Consider the following 23,669-nt stretch of genomic DNA (forward strand, 5'->3'; position numbering starts at 1 on the left):
CAGTGTACAAGAGCCATAACTATTGGCACCATGATAACATTGGTATTGCCCTTTGTTCTTGTTTCATACTTAACTGCTGTATGTGGCTTTACTTCTTATGACATATATATATACGAGATATTATTCACATATTTCCCCCTTAATTTAACTTATAAATCGGAACTGGCAAAGCTCTCTATAAGCGATGTTGTAATTGCAAGGGAGCGGGGCGTTTTTCAGGCACAAAGTAAATCACTCATATCACAGCGGTTTTAACCTACTTTAACTTTTCTGTTTTCAGCAGCTTTACAAGCAATAATTTTTCATGCTTTCGCTATTAAATGACATAGCAAACTCGGACTCAGCTTAACTTCTGATCACCGAACAAAATTATTCAATCATATATGCACGGGATTTAATTTGTTCAACTATATTTATTCACAAATTTACACATTATACGAATGCTGTGTTAATATAATAACTTTGAACGGATCGCACATATAAAATCGACTATTTGTTTTTTAATTATACTTGTCGAGGACGAGTATATTTAAGAACGAATAAAGTAGCTCACTATGTTCTACATCTGTATCACGTGGTATTTATGCGAAACACAGGTCATTCAAAATTTGAGACTATTAATAGATCAGGAAAAAGAAAATTATTCCTGATCATTAAGTTTAGTGGGATATCGAGAATCCAACGCACACTTACGTATCTGCTGCGTAACCTCGTAGATAGTGCAAACGAAACATAATTTAGGTTAACACCTTCGAATAAGCTGTGGCGCAGCGGCAGGTAGAATTGACTTCATTGACAAACTCACCAGCCTTTGCACGGGTGATTACAATAAAATAGTATAGTGTAAAAAAATTTCTTAGTTGTAGATCAATGAAACATTTAACTTAAATTGCACATTAACTAAAATATACTTATCGACCAAAAAAGATCACTGCACCATCATCTTCTTTATACTGGCTGAAACTGATTGTATAAAACAATAAAATTACTATCGCGCAGTGGTTTTCTATATCGATATTAAGGTGAGAGACTTGATATCACCTTTAAAACTTGTAAACTGCGTTAACACCAAAGTGCAAGACAGCTCTGTCTTAATGACTTTGTTATTCGTGAGTTTAAAGTCTTGCTCGCAGATTGTTATATATATTTCTTTTAATCAATTATCTTCTCTCCCTTTTACAAATTTCATATAGGTTTTAAAAATCATTAGTTTTGTAAAGGGGATTTCCATGATGAAATGCTATTCGTATTGTTATAGGTATTCGATAGTCCAACGAAGTTGGTAAAATGGTTATTGTGTATATATTTTATTTTGTACATGTGTATTAAATAGCTCTCATAATACAAGTTTCATAATATTTTCTATGCTTTCAGAACGTCAAAAAGGCGATTTTTGTTGTTGTTATACTGTCAGTGAACATTCGTCTTAACATATACGTTGAGACACACTCGCAATACATTTGAATGTTTTTTACAACACAATAATTGCAATTTAAATAACGATAACATTATGTTGCAAACTTAGTTGCGTTTATGCAATAGCGAACAACTACAGTGCCTTTAGAGCTTTGAATGAATCCAAGGTAAGAGCTGAATGGTCGTAAGCATTGTTCAAGAACAAAACAGTTTTGTTTGCGGTTCAAGAACTCAAAGATCTTCGGATGTGTTGTCCTCTGATCTTTCAAATGGGCTAGCTTACCACTACCTTGTAGGCCTTCATGTTGATTTTCTGTGTGAAATATACGTGCTCAATGAAACGCTTGAATAAAATGACCCAAAACGTATTCAACCATTTTAGTTTTTTTCAAATCTGACGTGTTCATTACGAACGTTTTATATAATGAACCATAGTGTGCATTGTTAATAAAAAATCGAGATGAAATTCGCAATGTGAGATACATCGAAAGACCCGACGCACAAATAAGTTAACATACTCATAATTTATATGATTTGCCATACATGGTATCCTCAAACAACACAAATAAGTACATAAAACACAACAAAAACACGCGTTTATGGTGCATTGCGGTCGACATCGGATAAAACTTACTCCCGATACATGTTACATATATCTCTAGTTGGTCCTTTGATGTAGTTGATATTTAAAACAGTGATAATAAATAAAAATAATAAAGAAAATTGTTTGTTTCGTAAAAATCCTTACATCTCGTTTGAATTTTACTTCTCAGCAATTTCTTATCTTAGGCAGTTCTGTGCCACCATACGATTTATATTTATTTTGGTTAAAGTTCATAAATAAGTATGGCCTATAAGCTTCTTTTTTTTAAGAAATACACATGTAAAAGTTTTTATTGAAATGCCTTTCTAAGTATCGTCTGATAAATATATTTTTTTATATCCAAATAACCATAGTGTAAACTGTCCAAATGCCTTTAGCAATGGAGTTGCTTACGTCAGACGATATTTAATCGTCGAATCCTCCATAATACAATTTAAAGGTTCTCATATTACTTGGGCTTTAGATAGACCTGCAATTATATTGGCGCTAAGGCACTCACAATTTGTAAACGGCCGGGTAACGATCGAGTTGAGTTATTGATTGGGAACTGGGTGTGCGCAGGTAGGTGATTTTGTATTTACTTTACGCGTCCGACTTCTACTCGTTTCTTGATATAATCCTTATTATAAAAGAGTAATAATAGTTATTGAAAGTTTATTTCGACTAAGCCATATACAGTTGATATTAATTGTCCATAAATGTGTAGTACAAAAGAATTTGAATCTTGATTTATTGCTAAAGAATAAACAAAATTAAACTCACTGATAGTTTTATTCAGACAGTTAACATTCACGTTTCATGTTGACACTATTTAAAAAAAAATATTTGATTAAACTGATTAAATAAAAATATGTGTCTATTAAATCATCAGATGTTTGATATAAATTAACAATTATATGAATATCTGATTAAAGTGAATGCACATAAATACACTGAAAGGAAAACTTGACAGTTAGGAAGCAGCACCTGAACAGCGCACGGATGTTATCCGGTTTAATCAGGAATGATTTGTTGATATAACAGTTAAAAAAATGTTTATCCCTTTCCTTCGCAATGAAGACGTATCCTGTCTTTTTCTTTTTATCAAACTTATGTAAAATTACCATAAACCGAAAAAATGGTTACAGATTTTTGCATCCATATTTAAAACGTTCAAGTCAATACTCAATCAATTGAATAATTCACTTATTTTGTGAATCAATCACTTTCCATCTTATTTTAATTAATGTTGAAAATAAGAATATTTCTTTCTGATCAGTGAAATGTTCTTAGGCCATGCGGAAATTTCTATATTATTAAAGACAAATGAACCTTCGAATAAATTTACATGGCTTTAAAAAAATGGAATTATATTATAAGGGCCACGAATCTCTCTTAAGTATGTACAAAGACATGACAATACTACAACATCATATGTTGTGTTGTTTACAGGTATTGAGTATCACATGATTTATTTTGTGTGTAAACCAAGACCTATGAAAATAAAATTATTTATTCATAATTAAATACTAAAACCTGTTGTATTTTGAAGTCATTGCCTTTTCAGTTAAACTATTCACTGTAAATTGATTTTACGAACTTCAATACAATCTTACAATTATGGATCACTTACATACCAAAATTGTAATCGTATATGTACTATATTTTAATATAATTACACATTAATTTGGTCCGTTAAAAGTATTGTTTTCATTGTGTCTAATTTGTCAAGCACATTATCATGCTCAGAGAAATCCCAGCTAATCAGGTTTTATTATTTTGAACTGGTATTTCAGGACTAGCTCTGCTTAAAATGTTAAAACACGGCAATCAAAGAAGCTAGCTTACCAGTATTTTGAACGCATTCACGCCGATTTTCTGTGTGAGGAATACCTGCTAAACGATTGAAAAAACGTGTCCAAAACGTACGCCAAAATTTAAGTTTGATTTAAATCTAACAGATTTTTTTGCAAACGTGCGCGTGTTATGAAATGTATATAATCTATATTGCTAATTGATAATCGAGATGAAAGTCGCATTATTGAGATACATAGAAAGACCCAACGCATTTATAAGTTAATATGACACAAAAGTTATAATGAATTTCGTAACATAATATCAACAAAAAACAACAAAATTGCGTATTTAGGGTACTGCGGAAGCTTTCAGACAAAACATATAAAAGTGGCATAGCCTCATTGTCCCAATAAATGATACCTTTATCATGAGTTGGTACTTTTATGTATTTGACAATTTAAACAGTTATAATAACAAGAACTACTGGAAATATATAGAACACTATTTATTTCGCAACAAGTAGTTTTTGTTCTTCTCAATGATTGGTTATATTACGGCATGTAAATGATGTTATTGAAATGCCTTATTCGGTACCGCGTGATAGATCAAAATATGTTCTTATATCGAATAAACCATATTGTAAACTACCCAAAGGAATTTAACAGTGGTGTGGCTGACGTAAGGCGATCTTTAAGATTTGAATGCTACATAATGATATCTCTAAGTGCTCATATTACAAGTCTTTATAAAGATCTGCGTTTGCCTATTCGCTTTGTATTGAACATTTGTAGACTGCTGGGTAAAGATCGAACAGCGTAATATATTGAGAATTAGGAGTGCGCAGGTAGGTTTTGTGTTACTTAATGAATTCGTCTTAGTTCTACTGTAAATATAATTCGTATTCTTTAAGGGTAATTATAGTGATTGAAATTGTATTCCGGCTAAACCATATCAATTTGAACTCAATTGTCCATCCGTTCTTAGTACACTACGAGTTTTTGTCTTTTGTTTAATCGCTGACAAATAAACATAAATATCTCGCTTGCCAAATTTATATTTTTATTCAAGCACAGTGATATGAGCGTTTTCAATAATAAAAGATGTTTTAAAACGAAGTTAATATCATTTGCCTATAACGAACTTGTTGGTTTAAATGAGCATTGTAATGAGCGTTCTTTTATACTTTTAAAACATTATGTTTGCATCTTTTTTTAAGAAGAAACGGTATTGCCAAAGGCTTTGTCTTTATATTATGTTAAATGAGCGTTAATAATATGCGTTAAGTCAGTATTTAAGATAAGCAAACAAATGCCACATAATAGTAATATTTCGATGGTATCCTATTACCAATAGACTATTGTACCGACAATCAGAAACACGTATCGCAGTTAGATGTCGGCAGCCAATATCGATAACGTTTACTATGGTTGATTTGGTTCGTAACATAAGTATCATGAAACGTTGTGGGGCACAGTTGTAGTCCACTCGCTTACGGAGATTGACGACATGGGTTCGATTCCCGGCAGCATCAGATTTTTTAGAAATTATTTCTAATTATAAAAATTAGTTAACGCTATTGCAAATATTTAATATTTTTAAGCAATTTTATTTATTGAAATCTGAAAAAAAAATCAGAAATCTGTGAACATATCTCTTAAAGACGTGGATGGGAAAAGGATTTTGATTGTTTTCCAAATATACTGTAAAAAAAAAACATTAAAAATATGTAAACAATCACATTTAATGATATTGTAAAAAGGGCCAAAATCAATTAACTATAACTCAAACTCAAACTCAACTCAGTTTATTAAGTAAATAAAGGCCGTTGGCCCAAACTACACAGTATTTGATTCAAAATATAACACATGTTTGTAGTTGCGAACACATCATCTTAATGCTAAGACATGTTAACATATTATATTGTGTTAATGTTACACCAAAAATGTATCAGCTTATTCAATTTTGTTCAAAAGATGATACATATACAAACGCAATTTCAATAGTGTATCATTATCTGTTTTGCTCATCAGAGTATACAAGTCATGTACAGTATTTCAACCTATATACCATTTATATAGGAATTCTCTACGGATAACGTCATATTTACTACATTGAAAAAACGCATGGTATTCACAATCAATAATAGATAATTTTTTCTCGTTAAAACAAAAATTACAAATCCTCAAATTATGTGAAACATGCAACTGCCTACCAATTTCAATAGTTAATTTGTGATTGGAGCATCTAAACTTGGCAAAGGCTAGCTGATATTTTAGCGGAAATTCCAACTGCAAATATCTTTCGGTGTTAAGAAGAGATTTATAGTTTTTATAATGGTTACCTCTAGATGCATTGTAAATGGCACTGTGCCAATTTTGCGTGACGCAATCAATTATACGCTGACGAAAATTACATACAAATAAGTCTACGTTGCCAACATCCTGAGAGATCCAAACGAAACCGAAACCATATCTAAATATTAAAAATTTTACATGTGTTGCCAAGCAAGTACGCCCGGCGTTATCTATTGCTATTTACATTGTTTAGGAAATCTTTTATTAGGCATCATTACCAGTCTTAACCAATATTTAATGCAATTAACAACATATGTAATAGATAAGGGTAAACGACCACATTCGCAAAGGGCGATACAGGTATTAGTATTTTTCCTTACATGGAAAATACGTTTACAAACTTTATTTTGGACAGTTTCAATGGCATTTACATATTCATATCCCCATATCTGTGAGCCATAACACAATATTGGCTTAACCATGCTATCAAAAAGTAAAAAAAGTTCTTTAATAGGTATATTGTTTTATCTATTCTTATATAACTCAGCTGGTATTCCATCTATGCCACTGCTTTTATTATTTATTAAATTACGAATTTGAAATTCGACTTCTGTGAGTGTAAATGGCTCATTTAACAATATCACATCATCGTTTATAGCATCTGTATTATTGTTTATATCAATGCACGGCGCATGATCACTGTACAATTAACTACGAAAGTAGTCTTGCCATTTATTAGCCTCGATACTAGTATTAATGTTTTGTTGCGGTTTAGCTTGCTTATTTTTTTTTCACAAGAAATTCGGATTTTTTCGATTCTGGAGTAGTTCCGCTCTATTTTTTTCTTTGTAACTGAAAAATTTAAGCATTGCAATAATATTTAAATATATTTCTGCGATCCTTTTACTCATTCAGATCAGATGCTAAATTTGAAGCTCGAAATTTTCGTAAATATGTGTATTTTTGTTTCTTAAGATAATCGCATTGTTCATCCCACCAAAGTGGCTGTTATGATCGTTTGTAGTTAGGTAATAAAAGCATATTTTTGCCTGCCTCTTAGTATACAGCGTTAATTTTGTCAATCGCCGCCTCAATATTTGTACTTATGAGATTCATTATTATATTATAATTTTCATTTAAGAGAGTATTTATATTAACGCGAAAGACATCAGCACATCCTTGTTGCCATTTGTATTTATTTACGCGCGAAACTTCTTTATTATTACAAAAATCATTGCGGTTGTTATTTATGTGTTCCAAGTTTATTCGACAGGTAATTGGAAAATGATCAGACTCTGAGCGGTCAAGTACTTTGAAGTCAATAATTTTTTTGAAAATAATTCTGATGAAGCAATCATATTATCTAAAACACTTGCCCCTTCGTTTGAAACACATGTGAAATTGCCTTCCTTATCGTTCGCGAATCTTCCATTTAGAATATGTACATCAAACAGACAGCATAAATTGACTAACGATTTTGAAATTATTTCCTCTTAAATTATCTCTATTCGCGCGTTGCATATCAAAATCACTGCCTTCATAATCTATGTCTCCAAATATATAGTATAAATCATCGCAAGGTATGAAATCTAAATAATCTTGCGTTCTAGAATTTAAGTCTCCTGATAAGAAAAATAGAGCATCGGGATATGTAAATTTTAGCTGTTCTAAGTTAGTAAACATACAATGTATACCATTCCTCTCATCTGTTAGGTTATATATTGATGACCCTTCTGGAGAGATATAAGTGTAATACATAATGACATCTTTTGACTTAAACAATTTAGAAAATGTACAATACAAAACAACACAATCATTAAATTGAGTATTAATACGCGAGATTATATTTAACTTCTGTAAATGGTTAGAAATAAAAACGCATATGCCCCTACTGTTACGTAAACTGTTTGGATTTAACTCTATAACATGATCATAGCATGTGTAGGATTCTAATAATGAATTAAATGCATCACAACAGTTTCCACAAGTTTCACATAGACAAATTATATCAAAAGAAGATAAATAAGTTTTAAATTCTAGATTTGTTATGTGTTTACGTAAGCCTGCAATATTCCAGCTAGCGATATTTATATCGAGCGATTTCCTCGTGCTGTCATTGTTTGTTGGGTTACGGCCAAATTCCTAGTCCATGAATGAAGTGTCGGAGCGTACGTCATCCTCGTGAGAGCTTATAGATGTCATCACTCCAATAAATATTCTTCGGTTACTGCGTCTCGAGCGGTTAAGGAAACGAGTAACAGAGTTTCCGAATTGACGCAAGCAATGCAACAATAAACGATTTATCTTCAAATATTTATATAATTTCGGTTAAATCGATGTCATAATTGTTTATTTACAGCGTGTTTAACCACACCAAGCCAGTCGTTCCATACACACCCGCAATAACATTCATTACGTGCGTGGTTACCTCGTATGGAGATTTCACACTTAAAAGGGTAAGTTCGCGATTGCTATAGGCATTAGGCAAACTAAAATTTACAATTGAATTCACTGAAATATTTATATTAACTTAAACAGTTGAAAATGTTTTAATAAACTGACTCGATGTGCGCGTGAAGTTCTCATGCAAGAATTTTTTATTAAACATTTTCTGAGAATCATGAGGCAGTAAAAGTATATTTTTTAAATAAATGAAACTTGCTGTCGTCTGCTTTACTTTGCAATTTAATGAAGAGATCCAATAACATGTATGGAATATGGATACATTTGGAATACTTTTGTTGAAGTAAGATTTTGGAAAAACAATTGTACCCCTTTTCCACTTACTGTGATTGTGTTTGCATTTCTTTTTAAGTGTAATATAAGTGAATCAAAATATTCTGAGCGCATGCGTGTGACGTCATCATGATATTTCCTTAATGCCAGAACAATTATCGGTATCAGGAGACCGTACGATAGGTTACTAATACTATTAGCTATTTGTTTCCACACTTAATTATGTGTTTTAACAAGGTGAATCGCGTCGTCTTTGATGCTTTGATAACATACTTTTTCAAAGTATTTATTAATGAGGTACGATACTCTAAATAGTTTTAACATATACATAATTGTTATTGTTTCTTGCAGACGAATGGCGAGTTTTTTTTAAGGGTTAAAGTGTCGTTTAACTTTGTGACGGTAAACATGTGTGATGTAGAGTGGCAAGAGAGGGTGTCAAATAAAAGTATTTTGGTATAAATCTGCAAATTATGTTGCATTGTATTTGATTTTCTTTGAATACTTCAAATAAGGATGAAACACTTTAGAACGTATGCTCAAAAATACAGCGTGCAGGTAATTTTTTGCGTAAGTAACGTGTTGAGTAGTTGCAACATCAACAACAAGAACTTCAACAACAACGACGAAATATGCCTTTCTGCTTAATGAAAAGAAAGCGACAGTTACATTATAATGAGAAGTAATAAACACAACAAGAAAAATAAAAATAAAACTTTGACCTTAGCTTCCGAATGAAAAAGTCGTTAAGTTTCGTAAATAATAATGAAGCAATGATAACGTAAATTACCACCTATTACAAATAGTTAAAAGGGGCCTTTACAGGGACCGTCAATCACAAACGACGAAAACAGAAAAAATATTTAAAAAAAACCGTATATTTGGTATAAGTAATGGTATAAGTAATAAATTAACACCTTTATACTGGTATTTACCCATGTCATTTACGAACATACTCACGAAACATTTTGAGCACATGTATTTGACACGAATAGCGCTTTATAACTGGAATTTCGCTTGAGTTTTACACGCTTTCTGACGCCGAGCGTGTACCGATATCTCCGCGGTTATTATGTATAAAAGTGATATTAATAATATTTTAACATAACTTATGGGACAATTATCAATGATTTTAATTGAAAGTGCAGATCAACAAAATGGTGGCATAGATACGTGTTTATTAAAATAGTAACATTAAATAGTTTTCAGTTGTCTCCGACATGAAAAGCGATTTATAACGTTGATTTGTTTGAATTACGCAAATACCAATATTCCCTATTAGTTTACATATACACGTGATATTTATACTTAATATTGCTTATATGAAATTTTCAGTTTCTGATATAAATTTATTTTGTGTATGGTGAATTTGGTAATTTTGGTAATTCTACAAATTGAAGCTTCCACAACTTTCCAAGTAACATTAACCTTATTTACACCGTTTCTTAATATTTCATTTATTTTTTTTTCGAACAAAATAAACAAAACTCGTTGAATAAATGAGAACTAGGCATTCGGATTATCTAGAAAATAGCGGACAGGTCGTTAGAAACCGGCGCGAACGATTTATCGATCTCTGATTAGTCGATCGATATTTAGATAAGAATGTGACTGACCGTTTCTGAGATTTAAATTGTCCATGGCAATGGAAACGTCTTTTTTGTTGCTGTTTTGTAATGTATTTAAATTAACACTGACTCACATAATGATTCAATGGAGCCGCTATCTATATTTGTACACATAATTAGATATTGATACGTTAACAACCAAATCTTAAATTGTGGTTAGTTATATCAAACCCCTGCGTGGACTACACTTAAAGTAATTGATCATAAAAGTACATCATATTTTAAACTTATATCTTAGAACATACTTTGAGAAACATGATTAAAAAATAACACCTGAAAATTGCAATAAATCATATACATATTGAGATAAACATTTTTTACTTGAATACTTTGTATGTCATAAATACATTCGCCAAGTAAGTATTTATGCATAAAACGGCTTTTATTCAATATATTGAAGTTCTGCTATTGATTTATTCGTTTCTGTTTATTTCAGATTGGCCTTTAATAATCTCTTATAAAACCTAATTAAATTGAATTTGAAAGAATGATGCGTTTTTTTAATAAATAAATAGTATACAGTTTCGCCCAATTACTTAAGAAGTGAAAGACGTGTGTATATACATGTAAACGCTATACCATATTTAGTTAAGCGTGTAGATAAAATATCTTATTTGGACTAACGCTCACAATGTACACATTAATTGCGAATATTTCAAAGAATAATACTACTTTAAGTGAAATTGCGCATCAACGGTGTTTATGCCTGGCTTTTTGCGTGGAGCTGCGTCACGCCACCGTTACGAAGCGCCACTTTTCAATTTTCAAAGGCAAAAGCCGACACGCGCCCTTGACAGTAAATTTACATTAAACACTTACCCTGTATTTTGTGTGTTAGTCTACCTACATGCCTTCGAGTTGAGAAAGTTCGAGTTTCGTTCGTTCCATTGTTTTTTTCTGAGGTTATGTGTCTTGGACTTAATGATAGCTGCTGTCCGGCCTCAAAGTGTAGTTGCTGGCATTTTGTCACACAAACAAAGCTCTTGATTTATTATATTTGAAATTATTTATTGTATAATTATACAAATCCAACTCGAGGCTATTACACTTTCAACTAGCGACTGATTAGTAACTTAGTTTAATTATTGTTCAAACGCAACGTCTTCTGGAAAACAAAGATCAGCGAAACCGAATTTAACATTTTATTTCTAGTTCACTTAAACGTATTTCATCATTAAGAATAGAGCATAGTGTTCTTTTCTTCATTTAAATAGCAACACACAATGTTTATTATAAAGCAGCATGATATGTTGATGGTCTAAAATGCAGAAGCAATATAATATGAGGTGTCAAAAATGCAAATATTGAATACATAATCGTACTATAATGACATGATTTAATGAAGCAGAGCTCATATGGATACAGTCAGCCAGTATAAACTGAGTAAAAAGATAAACTTAATGCTTATGTACCAATAGCATAAACAATTTAGGTTAGACGGTTATGATCTTTACCAAGCGTATAAGTTTTGTAAATGAACTTATTTTATTGTAGATGATGAATTCCACTCAAACGGTCGTATATTCGGATTCTATGTTGAAAAGAGGAATGTTACATATCAGGGAATGAATGTTGTGTTTATATTTGTTTGTTAACAAACTCACCGGTGAATGCTAATTGTGCAGGATGGCCGCTAACACAAACCTGCTCGGCGACAAGGAGACCAATAATTGGTTCAAAGCGTGCATAGGACTCAATATTACAAAGGAAGGCCTCACTAACTTTCTTTGCACAGAACTACAGAAAGTACACGCCGTTGTTGGTAGAAGTTGTGGAAATTGCTCAATTAAAAAACTCATACAATGTCCAACAAACCCATATTGTAACAACAGAAAACGTAATTATTGTCCTTTTCACAAATCCCAGAAACCACAGCCATGCGCAATATGTGATATTGTAAAACATAATATCATATTACAACACAGATATGGTGGACCTTCCTGGAGGAATACCTGTGCGGAAAATTGGGCACTAAATTATTGGGAAATAGGAAAATGCTACCTCCCTCCGGACGGATATAGCAGCATTTCCTCGGTCCAGGAATCGGACTTTAATGGTGTTATAAGCATCATGTTGAATTGCCTACATTTCCAGACATGTCTCTCCTCCTCGTGGGTATTACCTCCACCGCCTGATAAGCAATGTCCACTAGAAAAGGTAATACAAAGCACGAGTCAAGTGGCTACACAGTAGTGTGCCTTTTTATATGACTCATAACGGAATGCGTATGCGAGAATTAAAGAGTAATTAATAAGTTGCTTCATTTTATACAAATTTTATTTTACAAACTTCTATTGTATGACTATCTAAATATTGCATAAACGCGTACTATGCATTCCAAGTATGTGTACACCAAAGCGAGTATTGACGATCTAACAACTTTTTTCCAAAACTGATTTCATTTATAGTCCCATATAACGAGTGTTGATTAGTTTTATCAAACATGCATCCGTTAGTTTGATACGCTGGTAAAAGATTGTGAGAGAAAAGTGTTGACATCGAAATCCTAAATAGTCGGTTTAATGTTTCAAATGTAATAATTGTATTATACTTACCACGATGAGTTGTTTCTTAGGTCCGTCAGATTGGCCGAGATGTACGACACACATCCGACTGCAAGGTTACAGATGCTGATCTGCAGGACTATTTGCGGACACTGTCCGCGCTCCTGGCTGACCCACAATACTTACAACATGATCCTTCAGCAGCGATAGCATTCGCGAGACTTAGTGATGTTAGTCAGAGGGGCATGTTTATACATATTTACAAACTCAAAATGGTTTGTGACGTCTGTCAAACATCAAAGCATATTGCAAGCTATTTAACTACATTAAAATAAACAAAACCTACCCTCAGGCAATATTAATGTTTTATAACATGCGGTTGTCTTCTCAACTGAGATTTTGCAATAAGCATTGCACTTATCGGTCCGTACGTACGCTGTCAACTTTCCAAAATCTTATCCTGATATGATCTAAAATATTCCCAGCTTAATTATATAAATGTTCACTTGATTGCAGAAACAGTAATTTCGTCTGCGACATTGTTTGGCAGAATTCTGGTTTCATGTCTGTGTTTAAGCTATACTACTTGGTTGAATTTGCTTAAACTTGTATATTGCCACAACACAAACAACACATAATATTTTGAATTTTGCTTGCAGGTGCAGAATGATTGCATTTCGATCGAAGAACTTGGAGATCTATTGAAAGAGGTCTATGAAACACTCGAAAATGCACAAGAGGTCGTCGAACGTTTTTCTGAGGAGGCAGAACGAACCTTGTCAAATGCTCTTCAGAAACTAGATGCTACCATACTGTTTGGAAAGAAACGCCTTGAAAGAAAGACACAAGTTGGGGAACAACGCCTAAAAATCAAGACAAACGTTGGGAAACAACGCCTTGAAAGAAAGACAAAATTTGGGGAGCAGCATCTTGAACGCAAGACAAAAGATGGAGAACAATTCATTGAAAGCAAGGTGCAGGATGGAATTGTGCGCTTGGAACAGACAGCAAACAAAACTGCACAAGCAGCATACGAACGAGCCGTAGCAGGTTCGTAAACTTTCTTTTGTTTCACACCAGTTCGCCTCAATATTAGTAATAATTATCTTATATACCTTTCATTTAAAAAACAAAACAAAAACATTTGGACTCAAATGTGGACATTGAGAATACATGGTTGGTGCCGAGATGGAGAAAGTTTATCCGGTGAGGCTTAGAAAAAGAAAGCTAAAGCTCGCCCTATTTTTCTTTTTTTTCGGGCCGAACCGGATAAACTTTCTCCATCTCGGCACCCATTATGTATTCTATGTATCCTGCTTCATGTCGTTGACACATTTTATCAAAAACAAAAGATAAATTGACATAACAATATAATTATTCTTGTCGAGCCTCCTACATGTACACAACATTCCAGACGATCGAATAACTACCGATTAATTGTGTCACGTAAAAAAGGTTCCACTTTAAACTGTTCCTTTTAATACTTTCCTATTGAAAATATGAGAAGAAATAAAAAAGAATCGAGAATATGATATTTTTCTTGGTAAAAAAAGAAAGAAAAAATGCAGCAGCAAAACAAAAAATAAATTGTATTTACCTTAATGACAACTTTAGTCCATTGGTTATAACAATAAATTCATAACGATATACACATCCATTTTCTGTTATTCTATTCCTTTGTCGAAATCCTTTTTCGGTTTTCCAATCCCTATAATCGAAATTTATTTTAAACCACACTTTTTTTTGATAGCGTTTGTATTGAATGCTAACCACACTGACCCAAACCCCGATTTACGAGATCGTATTCCTGCCGTAGCGAATTATTTTATTCCTATCGAAATCAACACTTATGAATGACAAACACGCAATCCGAAATACGTATATTATTCGTTCATTGCTTTAAAGATCTAAAAAAAATACTATTAAAACACCATGTCAAAATCGTTGCCCCAAAAGTCCTGAGAGAAACTAGTTAGTATGTTCCGTCTGAGAAATGATGTCACACTAGATAGTCATAAATTGCGTAATCAAGTGCATGAAAATGATAATACGGAAAGCTGGTTCGGTGATATATTTTAATGAAAAAAAGGATGATATAAAATATAACGATAACATTCATCGTCCCAATAAATTTCAAGTCAAATATTAGAACATGGTAATCGTCACAGCGTGCGTAGGAATACACTACTTCCTGTTGACCGGAGATAGGAAAAATTATTCGACCCTGCTCTATTCGGTCAAGGTTTGCAACAGAGGCAGTATACACATGTTTTTATATGAGATGTTGGAGCAAGACTCTTAAAATGTTCGTCAGCCTTATGTTCTGGTTAAGTTGATTTTTCTGATCTTTTTTATATATTTTACTCACTGGGAACTTAAATATGTCTTATGTTAGATCTCTAAAAACGCGCTTACATATGCCATGCAATTAAGCAGCACTATCACAATTTTTAGTTCGCTTAGTATGTATCATTGATTTAAAATGAAATGAATATATACATGATATGAAATTGTCATCTTTAACTATGCTTTAGACTGTAACGAACGACTTTGTTTACGAGTTTTACTTTCGTGTTTGCAAGACATTTAAATAGCGCACTTTACGTGTGTAAATGTTATTGATTGTTATAGTATCATTACAGATCTTCGCCGTCGTTTGGTGGATCATTACCATGACAATGCGAGCAATGTGCCTCTTTCAGTATTGGATCAGAGTCTTGATAAACGTATAACATATATATATGCAACACCAAAAATTCATCGACTTGAAATTACAAAAGATGGAAAACGCGTTAAAAAGGAGCAAGTACGGGCATACAAAGACCTCTTTTGTTCAGACGATACAAAGTCAAATCGACGTTTATACGTACAAGGCGAGCCCGGCAGCGGCAAGTCTACGTTTGCAGCTAAGTTAGTTCATGTTTGGTGCGACGATAATCGGCCTTCAACGGCAGCTCCCAACGTAATGCATTGTTTGATGACGTGTTAATCATTCAAAAGTTTCAGTTTGTGTTTTACATCGCGTTGAGAGAATCGAGAGGTACGAAAGACGTAATGAATATGGTAAAGAAACAACTTATTGACACATTGTATTCAGAGGAAAAACGTGATGAAATGTACAAACTTCTACTCCAAATTATAGAGACGGAAGTGTGCCTGGTAGTGCGAGACGGTCTAGATGAATGGGTGGCACCTGACGGCAGTAACCTTGCTGAACCTTCTATGGCGGGGTTTCCAAATGACAAGTGCACGGTTCTTACAACATCTCGACCATGGAAACTGGCTGAGGAACGAATCAAGAACTCACAGATCGACATTCTCGTAGAGATCGAGGGGATTATGACCCAGATACATTTTGTGAAAGGGTACTGCGCTGCATACTCGACGAGAGCAAAAATCTTGAGACAACGGCTTTCTGAAATTAGGAGCTTCATATCAGATCGTAAACTGACCTCATTATCATATTCACCGATGTTGTACACGCTTGTTATTTGCACGTGGACAGACACTCTGGAGGATAAGGAACATTTGAAAGGGATTTTCACTGTGTGCATTATATACTACTTTGCTTGAAAGCCTTTTTAAGAAAACTAACGATATAATTGGCTTTTTCAATGATTTAAACCCGCCTCAGGTGAAGTGTTTTTCAAGCTCAAGATATCTGCGGCCGATCATTCAAAAGTAGATGTCATTTCAAAAGCTGCTTTCCATCTTTTGTTTTCTCTGAAAAGGAACAGTCTATTAGTATTCAAAGATCACGAATTGTCAAACTATCTTACACAATCTGAACAAGAGTTTGCCCTAAAAGCAGGACTGATATCAAAAAGGAAAACTAAACAAACTTTTAATTCGTCTATATCATTTCTCCACAAAAGCATTCAGGAATTCCTGGCTGCTTATCATATTGCCCTCAATGCTCATTTGATTGATGATGTCATTTTCGGATATCTGGGTCGTTATGCGAATGCGTATCTCGACATATCCCAAGTGTTCATATTCCTATGTGGACTGAACATATCGGCTGCCAATAAGCTATCGGGCATTATGAATGAACATTATAATAATCGGCATAACTATAATAATAGTTCGTTTTACTACCTTTCGTTTCCAAGTACGTTTCAAAGCGTCATAGAGGCAGGATACACAGAAGCTGTTTCAAATAACCAAACTGACATTCTCCTCCGGCTCGATCAATTGGTAATCCATGAGAACAACTTAATGGACATGTACAAAATATGGAGAGAAATCAAGTCAAATGTCCTTCGTTTGGACATACATGTAGGCGACAACACTTATCGTGGCATACATAGTTCATCTACACATAGCGAGGCAACATCGCAGGTTGAGTTTGACCTGTCATCGTGCATCAAACTGAAATATTTGACACTTAGTGGAAGCGGCATACACATAAAAGGTAATATATACAACAAAACAACATAGTAGGTTTTCGATCAATTTTTTATTTCTCAAAAATGAACTATCAATAGGAATATCATTTAAATGTATATCAGAGTGTTTAGTTGTGTTATGCAATTAAAATCAATAAGTTCATACAGCCATTCTATACATGCATAATAACGTGCTATGATCGCTATACGTAAAGTGGAAAGAATAATAATATCCCGTATCACGTAAATCATGTCAAATGAATTTTCCTGAACTGGATCAATTACTTATTTCTTGTTTTGACCATTATTTTTCTAGGAAATACACACCGTGCTTTTAAACTTTTGATCATAGACACCATAGCGCTTGCAAAATTATACTTTGAGAGATACGTGTTTGTACAGATGGAGTCGTCTGCCATTTTGTACACGTTTTTCGTGCATTTCTTATTGCAGATTTGTGTCGATATCTTAATGGGGTTTTAAAAGATTTGAGAATGTATTGAAGATTGGTATTAAATGTTTAATTGATAAATGTAAACATTTTATCTAAAACGCTTCAGTAAAAAAAAACAAGAATAAAATTAAAGAAAAAAAAATATATCCCTTAACTGGAATCGAACCACTGACCCCTGGAGTAAACGCCAAACTATTAGACCACTCGGCAATTCGTGATCATACAAAGAGTGTTGTATTTTATACTTTATATAAGCAATCCTCGTAGTGTCACAAAACAAAACGATAACAACAGCACTCTCCAATTATTCAATCGTTTCGTGTTGCAATGCTTTATAATTTTCAGGTTTTTTAAGCGGAAAAAGATTCATATATGGATATTTTAAAGCATGGTAAATGTGCATTATTACTGTTTACTCACAAATATCATAGATTACAACGAAACTTTGCGAATCCGATTTTTCATTTCGTCAGATTACCAAAATGTGACAAGGTCCCTTTAAAATTTTAGAATATATTATTGAATGTTTATGGAATTGATGCCAACATTTCACGTTGCGTGCAGCATTATCGTTTATATGAATTGCTGTTTACATCGAATTTTTTGCCAATTACACAGGATAATTAAATAAAGTAATTCGGGTGGTTTTCACATAACCATTAGCCGCATAAAAACTGTAATTAATGCACAAGTTTAAATTCTTATGAAAACATAGTTTTTAAACGTTATTTGAACAAAGAAAGCAACACTTACCAGTGTGTCAACAGCCATTAACATCAATTTGTGAACCCCATAAAGTCATGTGATCCTGCCTTCTGGTACAGCACAATTTTATCCGAAATCCAGAGTTACCTTATGCGAAAACATTCAGCTATGTGATAATATATCAATTCGTTGTTATTCCATCTGCATGCATATTATTGTTTAATGTCGAATTTCTTTTTTGTTTTAAAAGTTGGTTTGCGATTTTAAACACACACAAATACCCACGTCGTTTAGGGAGTCGTTTAGGGAGTCATTTAAAACCTCACTCATTCTCCATTCTTGCAATTGATACGGTCAGGTTTCGTTCTTAGCAAGAATATTTGGCAATTAGGAAATCCTTATTTTATTTAAGGTAAATTAATGTATAAATCGTTATTTTTTCATACGAAAATATTCAAAATTTCAGTTATCAGTGTAGATATATGTTTTAAACGCTTAATTTACCGCCATAATAAATATAATTGCAATATATGATTCAAAATACAATAACATACTCATCTGATTTATTGGGATGTGTATTGATTAATTTATTTCGGATATCTCAATATATATTTATTTAAAATTTATAATTTGATTAAGAGATGTCTCTAAGCCTTAAAACAAAGAGTTTTGTGTCATGTTGGGTACAATAAAATCCATATTGAGAGTAATTATGTGATATAACTACATAATTCAGTCCGTCAGTACGCCCACCTTATTATTGGAAATTAACTTGTCTTGGGAGAACTAACACACTTTATTTTTGGGTTATTTGTGTTAACATTTCCAGTAACTATTTCAATATGTTCATATTACTTCAGTTTAAACTAGCGCAGAAACAGGACATTCTATGAATGAATTGCTCATTTATTTAACATGTGTATGACATTAACCTCTGCTAAGTATTGTACGTACATGTATTTAGTGGAAAGGTCGGAACACAGAAAAAAAATATCGTTTCAATAACTTTATAGCTGGTTTATTTAAATGTTATTATGAACCAAATAACGTCAGTTAAAATGATTTTTGTGAAAAATATCAATGTAGCCAGGAGGCACTAAACCCATCCATAATGGCACTGGACGTTTGAAAAAATAACCTGTGCAAAGCCCGACATAGTGTTAAAAATACGCCTGTTTCTTATCATCTGTAAGCTAGTGATGGAGCAGCAAATAAAATATATGTGTTTCATATCCGTAATAAATGTACTTTCACAGTAACTACTGCATAGAGTTAAAAAACATAGTTTTCTTATAAGGTGTAAACTTTCGATCAAACATGTAATTATATAAATGGTTCCTACTTGTTAAAAATGTACGCTGGTCCTTAACTACTATTCGTTGATATTTGGCATATCTAGAAACGAATGAGCATAATCCAATTACGGACTGTTTAACGTTCGAAGTGATCGGTGAGGTGAACCCTATGATTATTGGTATGAAACGAATATTTGATCATGCCAACCTCATACATTAAGAAGTCGAGATAACCACACGTTATCTTGCAATATGTTTCTTAATCTAGAATTGTTATTTTATTTTTGTGTTCGAGAAGAAAAATGTACGACATAATAAATGTCCAACATGTATCTTTCCAAATAGAGCACGCAATCTCGACCGAAAGGCGATAATACACGAAAGGACGATGCGAAACCGTGATAATTCATGATGCAAATTAGCATAGGGTTGACTTGAGTTCATATCGTATTTTAGCAATATTGCGTCATACACAAACATAATCTTGTGCGCGAAATTATATGCGTACGTGATAAAATGTTTAGACTCACAATGCGATTGATGAATGCGAACATACGATGGAAGATCGCAAGATAATGGTTTGCGTTTACTATAATATAATCCGAGATTGCGAGATATATTGCACAACATACATTCGACTCTGTTTGTGCTGTAGGGTTTCCTTTAAGAGAGCAATCGACGTATTTTTATTCAAGATCGTGTTATTAATTTAATGAACTTTCTAGGTTATCGGGAACTGTCGCATCGCTCCACATTCATACCATTTTATGATCGGTTCTTTTTCTTGTACTTCCGTGTACCAATACAAGTTATTGAAAGTTAGACTAGGTTAGGGTGTTTTTCAGCTCATCTTACCATCACGTGCTCATAGTGATGTATTGTACCTGCCTTTTGTTTGTTATTCGTCCTGTGCCTTGCTTCTTCCGTCGTCAATATTAAATTTGTACACTGTTTTTTTCCAAAATTTCATGAAACCTGGTCAATACGTTTGTTCCAGAATATATTCAAATTGGTCGAGTTGGAAACTTGATCACAGAGGCAAACATTAGTCACTATGTAAATATGTCAAACTAAAAAAAAGCCTGTTAATGCCATTGACGTCACAATTAAAGTCGAATCGTCATGAAACATGGTCAGAACATTTGTTGAAAAGATGTCTTAACTCAGTTTCGAAATGTGTCGTGTTTTTCGAAACAAAAGGCCGACCGGGGTAGGCGCAAATTTCCTCATAAGGCTATAATGATACAATGTTTACTCTCTAGATGTCTCATTTTAGTCTTATTTGTATGATACGGTGTCAGAACATTTCTTTGAATAGTATCGCGCCCGAGTTGAAAAATCGGTTTGGTCCATTTGAAAACGTGTGCGCCAGGAAGCGGCGCAAATGTCCGTATATGGTCATAGTGACACCGTGTTATGCGCTATTAATGCGCTATTTGCCACACTTAATGTCCAATATGTGATAAACATGTTCAGAACATTTCTCCCATTACAACTTTGACCATATTTGAAACCAGGTTATCTGACGTCAAAAATTAGGTGTATATTTCAAAATAACAATGGGTCACATTAACATTGACTGCTTTCTTATTCAGAAGTTTTAATCGGATCATCATTTATTTTGGTAAAAAATGTCAAAGTCAATCATTTAAGTACGGAACATCATGACATATAGTGAACATTAATTTTAGCATACTATTTTGACAAAATTTGATTACCTTGACATTGACTGCTTTCAATAGGATAATCAATTATCTTGGCGTACATGTTTGAGTGCATATTGAATCAGTCAAGTTCGATTATGACACTGTTATCTTAGAAAACTCTTCTGAATTATGGTTCGTTGATTATAAAAATTATTTGCCAATTTAAGCAAGTTTCATAACCAGCATGATTGCCAAAAGTACATCCGAATTATTGCTCTTTAATAATTTGAAATTTGTCTTACTTATTTGATAGCTTTTTTGCTAAAATGTTTGATATATTATTATCATCAAACTGCATCAATGTAAGTTGGTATTCTTGCTTTTTAAATCTAAATCTAAAACTAAAACGCAAAAATCAAAGATTGGTATTGATTGCTTCAACGCTGTGTCAGAAGGATTTACCTTTCCGTGCTCCAGAATAACATTCTCGGCTTCAAGAAACTAATGATAATTGTGTTGATGGTGATGGTGATGGTGATTGAGATGACGATTATAATGTGTGAAGTATGTTTGTTTATTGCATATTGACCTTTAACTAATTCACAACTTTCACTGAAATGAAATATGATATGGTGATGTATGAATGAGTACTATGCAATCGTATTTAGTCTGATTAGTTAATCGAATTAAACCTTAAGTAGCTGGGAACAATTTGAAACTCGACCAAATCAGCCTAACACTAAACGCAGCTCTGTTTGTTTACGATCATCTCCGATATCACACTTCAACTTCTGCAGATTGTTATTTTTTGGTTTTGTTATGATAATTATTGACACTGTGTGTTTATTTTGACAATGTATAAATTTAACGCGGTGAAACAAAAAGGAAATCAAAATAATTAACTGAAATCATACATAATGAAACAAATATTATACTTGATCACCACCACATGGTTACTTACACATCTGGAATTTGAATGAGACCTAGTTGTAGAACAAATCAAAACTCTGTGCGGACGTTAAACCTTCCGTTCTCAGTTTATTTTGTTTTTTCAGTATACACGTTTTGCATGGGGTATACACACATGCTTTTCGATAAAGACAAATAAACGCATAATTATTAATAATACAAAGTGATCAATAATAAAAAATGACGTATTTTGCGTTAACAGCACAGGAAACTGTGTATGTTTAACTCAATAAGTTTTACTTATACTTGTTCACACGTATTGTTCGTGATTTGTCCCATTTTACAATTGTGTTCATTTAAACTGCGTAAAGAATGGAAACGTAGGCGAAGTGAATTCGATGCCATATTCGAAAAAAAAAATACACGAGTGAGGTTAATATAAACACAACATTGCGTTATCAGAAGAATATCTAGATATTATACATGCATGTTTGTTAAGTGCGGTATGTTAACTCATAATAAGGCAAGGTTAATATATACACGCCCGAATACATGATATTCAACATCAACAAATAAGTATAATATAACAGTAAAAATGTACATTTTGTTTACTCCGTTTATGGCTGCGTGATGCACTTGTTAGGATTTATATCTACACTGTTATTTGACGCGATACGAATCTATTCAAATTATAATTCTATTATAAAGATGTTAACAGTGTTTACTTATATTTCTATGTTTCACATTTTGAAGTGCAGACAGCATTCTTTATTAGCCAACTATTTGTTTCCGATTCGTATTAAAAAAGAGCACATTACTTATTATCAATCGTTTCATATCTGGAAGGATTGTATTTGTAATGGCAGTTGTAATGTTACAATTTATAGGAGACGTAACCTTTAATTATTTGTGTTGAATAAGTCTTTCAAAAACTAATCACATATTTAAAGCATTTAAACAATTAAAAGTGTGTTGAACATGTTTACAGACGGATATATGATAACTCTGTTTTTAATAAAAACATGAAAAGACAAGCATATACTGACACGTATGTTATATCCGTCCATGTTATCCACGTAATAATGCATAAGCTAGTACATAAATTTCCAGGTAAATGATAATAAACATCTAAACAAATATTTGAGTAAAAATGTATAAACCGTGTAGCACATTTCTTTAAACGTGATTTACATGTTGAGGATTTGCTGTCTACGTTTTTAGTAGATTACAATGTGAATCTATGCAAAGTTTATTCATTTTTTTTTAATTTTAATATGTTTTTATATTCATATGTTAATCATAATTTCAAAGTTC

At 32.9% G+C, this 23,669-nt stretch overlaps 2 protein-coding genes across 11 annotated transcripts in view; both read left to right on the top strand.

The window, feature by feature from the left end:
* The window catches only part of LOC127837315 (neurogenic locus Notch protein-like), a 516,941-nt gene that overhangs the window by 71,175 nt on the left and 422,097 nt on the right, over positions 1-23,669 (top strand). The gene's annotated exons all lie outside the window — the stretch shown is intronic.
* LOC127837312 (neurogenic locus notch homolog protein 1-like) overlaps positions 1-23,669 on the top strand; it is a 141,340-nt gene that overhangs the window by 65,661 nt on the left and 52,010 nt on the right. The gene's annotated exons all lie outside the window — the stretch shown is intronic.

This window comes from Dreissena polymorpha, chromosome 7 (assembly GCF_020536995.1).
Source record: "Dreissena polymorpha isolate Duluth1 chromosome 7, UMN_Dpol_1.0, whole genome shotgun sequence".
Classification (NCBI taxonomy): Eukaryota; Metazoa; Mollusca; class Bivalvia; order Myida; family Dreissenidae; genus Dreissena; species Dreissena polymorpha.